Raw genomic sequence first — 9,823 nt, forward strand, 5'->3', positions numbered from 1 at the left:
AAATTCAACCAACTGGTGGAGAGGAGTCTTAACTTTATGTTTTTCTTTTGCTTACTTGTATTTTGTTTCTTCTTTATCTTTTGGAACAATGTAAGCTTTTTGTATGGCCGACGTGCCCTTTTCTTGATAAATGCTAATACAACTTTTCTTTTCTAAGTGCTTGCACTCTTGTCTTCTCTTTATTGCCTCTGCATGATTCTATACTTAGAATATTCTGCATGTCTTTTACATACTTTTCCTTCTTTACACAATCTTCTCGGGGTGACATTACCTCGGATAGACAAACTTCTTGGTTTTAATCTTAACTTGTAAACTTTTAACAAGTGTTGAACATCATACTAGTTTAACTCAACTTGTAAATTGTTCACAAATTTCAACGAGTGTTAAACAATGACTTCTGTTTAATTTAACTTGTAAATTGTCCATAAATTTCAACAAGTGTTAAACAATGATTTCGGTTTAACTTAACTTGTAAATTGTCCACAAATTTCAACAAGTGTTAAACAATGATTTCGGTTTAACTTAACTTGTAAATTGTCCACAAATTTCAACAAGTGTTAAACAATAATCTCGGTTTAACTTAACTTGTAAATTGTCTACAAATTTCAACAAGTGTTAAACAATGATTTCGGCTTAACTTCAACTTGTAAATTGTCCACAAATTTCAACAAGTGTTAAGCAATAATCTCGGTTTAACTTAACTTGTAAATTGTCCACAAATTTCAACAAGTGTTAAATAATGATTTCGACTTAACTTCAACTTGTAAATTGTCCACAAATTTCAACAAGTGTTAAACATATTCTTCTTCTCTCTCCCCCCTAATGTGAACCTGAGTTTCACTTGGGTTCTCATTATGCATGTATTCTAGAGACAATATCAAGTATTCTTGAGAAGATAGCAGAATCTTTATTTATTTACTTGGACAAATGGCAAAGGAGCAAAGAAATTTTAATGATAGAAAAATTTCAAATTACAAGTGTTCCAAGGTCTTGGCAATTCTTTGCCCTCATTATCTTTAAGTCGATATGCCCCATTACCCAGTACCGAGATGATTCTGTATGGTCCTTCCCAGTTTGGGCCGAGCTTGCCCTCACTGGGATCTTTCTTGTTGTCGACGACTTTCCTCAGGACTAGGTCGCCGACTTGAAACTCTCTTGGATTGACTTTCTTGTTATAAGCTTTTGCAAGTTGCTGCTGGTATGCTGCAAGCTAGATTGCAGCTTTCTCTCTTATTTCTTCTAAAAGATCCAGATCTCGGGTTAAGAGTACATCATTAGTCCCGTTTTCAATTCCCTAGGTTCTTATTCCTGGGATGTCGATCTCTAGCGGGATGACTGCTTCTGTCCCATAAGCCATGGCGAAAGGGGATTCTCCTATTGATCTTCTTGGCGTAGTCCGATATGCCCAGAGTACATTGGGCAATTCGTCTACCCACTTGCCTTTTGCTGCTTGCAGCCTCTTCTTTATTCCATCCAAAATTACTTTTTTGGATGCTTCTGCTTGTCCATTGCTTTGTGAAAAGCTTGGGGTTGAAAAATAGTTCTTGATCTTGAACTTTGCACAGAAGTTCTTGATTAGCTTGCTGTCAAATTGAGTTCCATTTTCTACAACAATTGCTCTCGAAATTCCAAATCTGGTGATGATGTTTCTCCATATGAAGTTCTTGACGTCCACATCTCGGATCTTGGCAAGAAGCTCTGCTTCTATCCATTTTGTAAAGTAATCTGTTGCTACCAGCAAGTATTTTCTTCGTCCAGTTGCTTGGGGTAATTGGCCAACGAGGTCCATGCCCCATTGGGCAAATGGCCAAGGACTGGATGCAGGGTTCAGGTCAGCAGCTGGCTGGTGTATCAAAGGTGCAAACCTTTGGCATTGTTCACACTTTTTCACGTAGGTTGCTACGTCTTTCTGCATATAAGGCCACCAATACCCCTGGGTAATGGCCCTGTGAGCTAATGATCTGCCTCCAGTGTGGCTTCCACAAATTCCTTCATGGATTTCGTATAAAAAATCTTCAACCTGCGAAGGGTGTACGCACCTTAAAAGGGGTCTAGTAAAGGATCTTCTGTAGAGGTGTCCCTCTGCTGTTAGACTGAATCTTGTCAACTTCAATCTGATCTTGTGTGCCTTCTTGCGGTCGTCTGGCAGCTTTCCTTCTTTTAGGAACGCAACAGTTGCATCCATCCAGCTTGGTCCCATGTCTATGCACATTGCTTCATGCTCTATGGTTACTGGTTCAATGCTTGGGCTCGACAGGTAGTCAATCATTATTGTCCTTGCTTTTCCAGGTTGTACTCCACTAGCTAGGTTAGCCAACGCATCGGTGTAGTTGTCGTCATCTCGGCTTACCTGAAGTAGTCGGCAGTTCTGAAATAAGGCTGACAGTCTGATGACTTCCTTTGCGTAGGCCGACATTCGTTCATCTTGGGTTGCAAACTCATCTGTTGTCTGGTTAACTATTAGTTGTGAATCACAAAAAAATTATTACCTCATCTGCTTGCACTGTTGCTGCCAACTTCAGTCCTGCAATGAGTGCTTCATACTCTGCTTCATTGTTTGAGGCCTTGAACCCCAAACGAATTAACTGTTCTAGTACCTGCCCATCTGGGGATATCAATACTACTCATGCCCCCGCTTCTTGTCGGTTTGAACTCCCATCAACAAATAGTCGAAAGGAGTCGCCGATGTAAATGCTGCAGGGTCTGAGTTTGTCCTATTTCCTTTGTTCTTTTGCCTTTGGCTGTGCTTCTCCTTGTTTGGTTGGACATCGCTCATCCTGGCTCAACAGAGCCCGATGTTCGATGGACTCTGGTGTGAACTCGGCCACAAAGTCGGCCAGAACCTGGCCTTTAATTGCTGTCCTTGGCCTGTACTCCAGGTCATACTGGCCTAGGGTGACTGCCCATCTGGCTATTCTTCCTGTCAGGTCTCCTTGTTGCAGTAAAGACTTCAAGGGGTGCTATGTTAGCACCACAATTTTATGAGCTTGGAAGTAATGGTTCAATTTCTTTGAAGCCATTACTAAAGCTAGTGCCAATTTCTCTAAGGGTAGATACCTCGTTTCTGCATCGGCTAGGATTTTGCTTACATAGTAAACAACCCATTACTCCTCTTTTTCTTCTCAGATTAGTACTGCACTTATCGCATGTTCTGAAACGGCTAAGTACAGAAACAGCTCCTCCCCAGGTTCTGGATTTGAAAGAACTGGAGCTGTGATCAAGTACCTTTTCAGGTCGGCCAAAGCGGCTTCGCATTCTTCTGTCCACAAGAAGTCTGTGGCTTTCTTTACCAAGTTGAAGAAAGGTCTGCATTTATCTGAGCTTCTGCTGATGAATCTGTTTAGGGTTGCGGCCCTTCCAGTTAGCATCTGCACTTGTTTTGCCGACGTCGGGCTCTTCAATTCTAGGATGGCCCTGATTTGATCTGGGCTGGCCTCGATGCCTCTTCTAGTCACCAGGTATCCTAAAAACTTACCAGATCCAACTCCAAATACACACTTCGATGCATTGAGTCGGAGCCGATATGTTTTAAGGATTTCAAAGACTGTTTTTAGATCGGCAATATGACCCTCAGGCTTCTTGGTCTTAACGACCATGTCGTCGATGTAGACTTCTACTGTTCGGCCAATCAGCTGCTTGAAAATTTTGGTTACCAGCCTTTGGTAAGTTGCTCCTGCGTTTTTCAACCCGAAAGGCATTACTCTGTAACAGTACAGGCCTTTTGGGGTGATGAACGCTGTCTTTTCTTCATCTAGGGGGTATATGGCGATCTGGTGGTACCCCCTGTAGGTGTCTAGAAAGCTCATTCTTCCATGCCCTGAAGTAGCATTTACTAGCTGGTCAATCTTAGGTAGAGGAAAGCTGTCTTTGGGACAGGCTTTGTTGAGGATGGTAAAGTCTACGCAGACCCTCCATTTACCGTTCTTCTTCTTTACCACTACTGTATTGGATAGCCATGTTGGGTAGTGTACTTCTCTAATAGCCCTGGCCTCCAGAAGTCTGTCCACTTCTTCTTCTACTACTTCGACTTGCATCAACGTCAGTCTTCTGGCTCGTTGAATTACAGGTTTGGCTGACCTGTCAACATTCAGTTTGTGGCACGTGACCTCGGGGTCAATGCCAGGCATTTCGTAAGGTGTCCAAGCGAACACCTCAATATTTGCTCTCAAAAAACTTTCCAACTCTTTTTCCTCTTCTTCGACTAAGCCCGAACCGAGAAGAAAGAAGTATTCTTCATCTCCATCTTGAACGAGGATTTTCTTTAGTGCCTCTTTGCTTTTCTCGGCTGGCTCTTTGCCGACGTCTTCTAGGACTTCCACGTCCTCATCTTCAATTTCTGCCTTCTCTGGCTCTCGCACGCTGCAGGTAGATTTCATTGCTACTATAGAGCAATTCTTCACCTGCAGCTGATCGCCTCTGCCTTCCTCTATCCCATGCTTTGTTGGGAATCGCAATAGTTGATGCAATGTTGAGGGAACTGCCCCCATTGCATGCAACCATGGCCTTCCCAAGATGATGTTGTAAGGGGAGGGTGTGTCGATGATGGTGAATTCTGTCTTGATCTTCCTGGTGCCAGCCTGCACCTCCAAGCTTACTGCTCCCAGAGGCCATGTCGGCGTTCCATTGAACCCAACCATTGGGCCATTGGATTGTTCCATATTATCTAGGTGAAGGCCAAGCTCCTTGTAACATCGGATGTACATGATGTCGCAAGAGCTACCTTAATCAATCAGGATGCGTTTCATTTGGCACTCCCCAACCTGGAGGGATACCACCAAGGCATCGTTATGCGGATGCTGGACCATCTCTAGGTCGTCTTTAGTAAAGGTTATCGTTGGTCCTTAGTATTCTTCTGCCCGATGTCTTTTCTCTCCGACTTGGTAGACATGTTGCAGGTGCTTCACTTTCTGGGTCTCTTCTCGGATTTCATTTTCGTTGACCTTTGAGTGGATGACGTTGATTATCCGAGGTCCTCTTGCCTGCGGCTGTTATGCTGGGGGAGGTGGGACTGCTGGTGCCTGCGACAATCTTGCCCATTCTTCCCTTGTCCTGGTCTCATCGACGAGGTCTCTTAGATGTCCTTGTCTTACCAGGTCTTCCAAATATGTTTTCAGGGCTCTACAACCCTGAGTTGTATGCCCATCTTCATTGTGGTAGGCACAATGCCTGCCAATGTTTCTTCCCATGAACTCTCCTGGAGTCCTCTCTGGCGTTCTGAAATAGGGCTGGTTTTGAATTTGATCCAGGACTTTGGGAATTGGAATTCGGAACACAGTTGTTACTGCTTGTGTGGCCCTCAGTTCTGCCTCTTGCCTACTCCTCGTTTCGGCGAGCCGTTTCCTTTCTCTTGTTTTGTCTCCCTGGTTCCCGACGTGTTTTCTTCGGCTCTGGCGTACTTCTCGATTCTCGTCATGAGCTCCTCCATACTTTTTGGCAATGTCTTTGCCAAAGACTTTCTTAGTAGACAGTTGTCTTTCAAGCCATTCTTGAAAGATACGACTGCCACCTCTTGATTATATTCGGGTATTCGATTGAATACTTCATAGTATCTTTTGCATAGGCCCTAAGGCCTTCATCCTTGCTGATCTTCAGAGCCATCAATGCGTCCACCCTTAATGGCTGCAGCTTGTTTGTCACAAACCTGGACACAAACATCTCGGCCAGGCCTTCCCAAGTCTTCACGCTGCCCTTCGGTAGTTTGTGGAACCAATCTGATGCAATCTCCTCGAAGGATGAGGGGAATACTTTGCAGAGCAACGGCTCGTTTCCACTATATAATGCCATTGAATTCAAATATAGTCCAACGTGGAAGTTGGGGTCTGACTTTCCATCGTATATTTGAAATCTCGGCATACTAAATCGCTTTGGTGCCTCAAATCTGTCTAATTCCACCGAGAAAGGTGTCCTCGGTTTATCTGGAGAGGTTACCTCGGCTTCGGCATTCTGTTGCTTCCTTTTGAGGTAATCTCTTAAGTCTTCTTTGTTCCGCCCAGGAGCTCGGCTATCTTTTGACTTCAGTCTTTTCGGTATACTACTCTCGGTCTCGTGGTGAGCCCTTTTCGATCCTTCTCCATGAGTTGTGTCAAAGCACAGTGTCTGCCCCTGAACATGCCGATGTCCCTTGGGGTCTGCCTCCTTTGTGCGATGCGTCCTCCGTGATCATTCTTTTCTTGATTCTCTTCGTCCGTCCTCCCTAGAAGGTCGGTGAGAGTATCTCTCGTCTCCATTGTGCTGAGGGGCTATAGGGATTGTTTTCAGTCCTTCCTTCTGGGTATTGGCCGTTGGAATCGGCGTGTCGTGCAGTAGGTATGGTGGCTGCATGACGTTTTTTTGCATCATGAAATTGACGACCGATTGCAGGTCTACCAATTTGTTTGCCCTTTTTTTTTGCTTCTTTGTCCCTCCGCAGGCACCTATCCTTCCAAACCTAGAGGTCGTCTTCGTTGTAGTACCTGTTTTGATCAAGTTTCTTTGGTGCGTTGCTAGTCTGGCCGACGTCTTTCGCTCCATGATTTTGTTCATGAGTTTCTGCGTTTGACCTTTCTCCTTCGCCATCAAGGTCAATAGGTCTCCCACTCCCATTAGGAGTATCGTCCCCAATCTTTTCCTTCTGTCCGGTACTGGCCATCTATTCTACTTTCGTTCCCACAGACGGCGCCAAATTGTGTGGGTGATTTTCTAACCACACTGCCCGCTTAGTAGCCAGCTGGAGAGCACCGGCAGAATAGATGGCACCTGGCTGACCTGCAACAGAAAGAGAAGATTCCGGCGGTGGTTCGTCCACCAGGGGGCACTCCGACGATCAAGTCAGTATATCTCTCAAAGATAATTAATAATGCTAAACTCAATGCTCAAAGCATAAGATTACGTACTTTAGACTCACGGGGGTGCCTCTCTTTTATAGTTACCTCAATCTAAATCCCATTAGAAGCCTGACTTCTATGAATTCCTGTTTAGTACTTACTTTGGACTCCTCAAAAGATAAACTCCCTAAGAGCTTTATCCTTATCTTGGCTAAGTCTCCTCTTTATTCTAGGACTCTTGTCCTTTATTTCTTATCCGCTTATATCGGATTCCGATATCTTTGGAAATAACCTCGGCTTGACTGAGATCACCTCGGCGTTATGATCCTGACACGTGGCACATCGGCTGACATGTCAGCGTCATCTTGTCATGTGTCGGTACTCAAAAATATATCCCCACATTTTGGTAACAAAAATATTACATCCCCTAAAAGGTGATTTTGTCCCAAGATTGTTTAGGTCATAGATTTGTATAGGTATTTAGAAATAGAATGGAAAAAAAATACAAGTGAAATGTAAATGAGATATCAACTAATTTTTTTCTCTATTTTCTTTTCCCTTTTTAAATTTGTATCAAATTTCATGATCCAAACACTGTATAAGATTGAAACCTAATTTTGAAGATGAACTTTTGTACTGATGTGGTGAATCATGTTTGGAAAAATTGAAACCTAATTTTGAAGTGCAATTTAGAATAGGTTTCTTTGATATATGTATTGAATGTTGCAAGCCTTGCCATTCTTTTTCATTCAATGTTATCTTCAGTTATATTGAATCTTATCTGTTATGCAAAATTAAATAATAGGCTACAATTAGCAAAGAAAATTCATATATGTAAAAACAGTGAGATGGGCAAAGATCAACAACAGCATTGGGAGAACATTAAGGTTGTATTTGATTTATAAATTTAAGTAGATATTTGAAAATAGAAAAAAAAAATATGTGAATGTAATTATATTTTATCTATATTTTATCTATTTTCTCTAAAATTTTTATTCAAATTTATGAACCGAAAAAAAATATGTCAAAAAGAGTGAAATTAATTGGGGGTGGTGGCATCTACATCTGCCACATGCTTTAGTCAAATATTGTCCATATCGATACAATATTGATAACGATTTTCAAAAAATAAAATTCAAATTAAAAAAATAAAATAATCTATTTATTTTTTAAAAATAATTAATGAATTGTTATTTAATTTGAAATGATTCATTACTTTTTAAATTTAATCAATTTGTCATTAATTTCCATTTAATTTATTGACAAATGTTATACAAATGTTATTAAATGGATAAAAAAAACATTGAAATTGATAAAAATTAAAAAAATTAACACAACAACTAATTTACAAGGATTACGGGTATATAATTGCCTTATATATTTTAAAAACAAATTATTAAAAAACAAAAACAAAAATAGGGAAAACATATTTAGCAAGTAGTCAGGGAAGAAGAAAGGGGAGTCGCTAGAAGGGAATGACGGAATGGTGGTCCAAGAGAGGAAGTGGGGATACTGTGTGGGTTGTGCAACAGCGACTGTTGTACTGTGAAATGGGCCTCATTTCGGGGTCTATTTTGATAATTCGAACCGTTCAAATTTTAGAATAAATCAAATAGAACATGTTTACAAAAAATCATGTTAATCGAATATTATTTATCTATTCATCCACTCACGTTTGTATTTATTTTAATACTTTAAATTACAATTATTATTTATATTTGTAGATACAAATGTGAGTGGATGAATGGGTAAATGATATCCAATTAACTTGATTTTTTGCAGGCATGTTCTATTTGATGTATTTTAAAATGTGAACGGTTCAGATTATCCAAATGAGCCCTGAAAGGGGCCCTGTGACAACCCTACTCTATGTTAATTATGCTTATAATTATGAGCTTGATATGATTTTGAATGCTAATTATATGATTATATGTGTTTTTGAATTTCTATCTGTTCACCGACAGAAAATTTATTTAATTTTCTGTTATAAAATTTAAATTGAAGACCGTAGAGGCGACATAAACTGAAATTGACTGTATTATGGGGATTAGCCTAATTTTGAGAGCCTACGATGAAATTTAATTAAAAATTGATTCGGATTGAATTAATCAGATTAAATTGATTAAATTAAGCACAATTAATTAGTTCTAATTAAGGTTGATTATAGAAGTGTATATAAAGAAGCTAAATGTGCTTAGGCTCATTACGTGAGCTAAAAATATGAAAATAAACACTCTAGAGAGAGAGTGAGCCGATTCTAGAGAGAGAAAGAGAGCATCCTTGGAGATTTTGCTACAGAATTCAAGAATTGGGAAAATTAGCTCAAGAACTAGCTAAAGTTTAGAAGATTGAAGCCTCTAGGTGAGTAATTGAACTCACATTCATGAGTTTAAATTCATAGCGAAGTGAATTCAAAGAGGATATGAAGTTGAGAACAAGATTTGAGTTGGAAATGATAAAATTGAGATCAATATGTATATGCATGTAACAAATTGCTATAAATCTTCATGTTTGTGTATAAAACATGTTAAATAAGTTGAATTGGTAGTCATTTGAGGCATGCATCCATGAATAATAAGGTTATGAGACTTAATTACATGTTTTGAAGATGATGGATTCATGTAAGATCATACATGCATGTCTCAAAGTTATGAACATGAAATTGAATGATTTAAGCTTGTACGAAGAATTTTATGGCGAATTGAACTTCAACTCTTGTAAAACTAACTTTTATTTTCATGTTAAAAGTTATTTGCCCAAGATATGGAACTTAACATGCAAGAAAAACAAGTTGGCATCAAGTTTTGATCTTCAAATACAATTTTGGGAATTCCAGAATTCGACATGTCTGCTTGAGCGAGAAAAGTGTCACTCGAGCGTAAAAATCAAGCTTCCAGAAGTTTTGCAAACATTGATGTCGGCCCGAGCGAGAAGAATTGCGCTCGAGCGCCCACTTACATGTTTTGACTCTTCGCTCGAGCGCAAAAATGAGGCAACCAGTACTTTTGCAGCCCAAAGGG

Source organism: Camellia sinensis, chromosome 6, assembly GCF_055761805.1.
Source record: "Camellia sinensis isolate YWXY chromosome 6, ASM5576180v1, whole genome shotgun sequence".
NCBI classification, from domain to species: domain Eukaryota; kingdom Viridiplantae; phylum Streptophyta; class Magnoliopsida; order Ericales; family Theaceae; genus Camellia; species Camellia sinensis.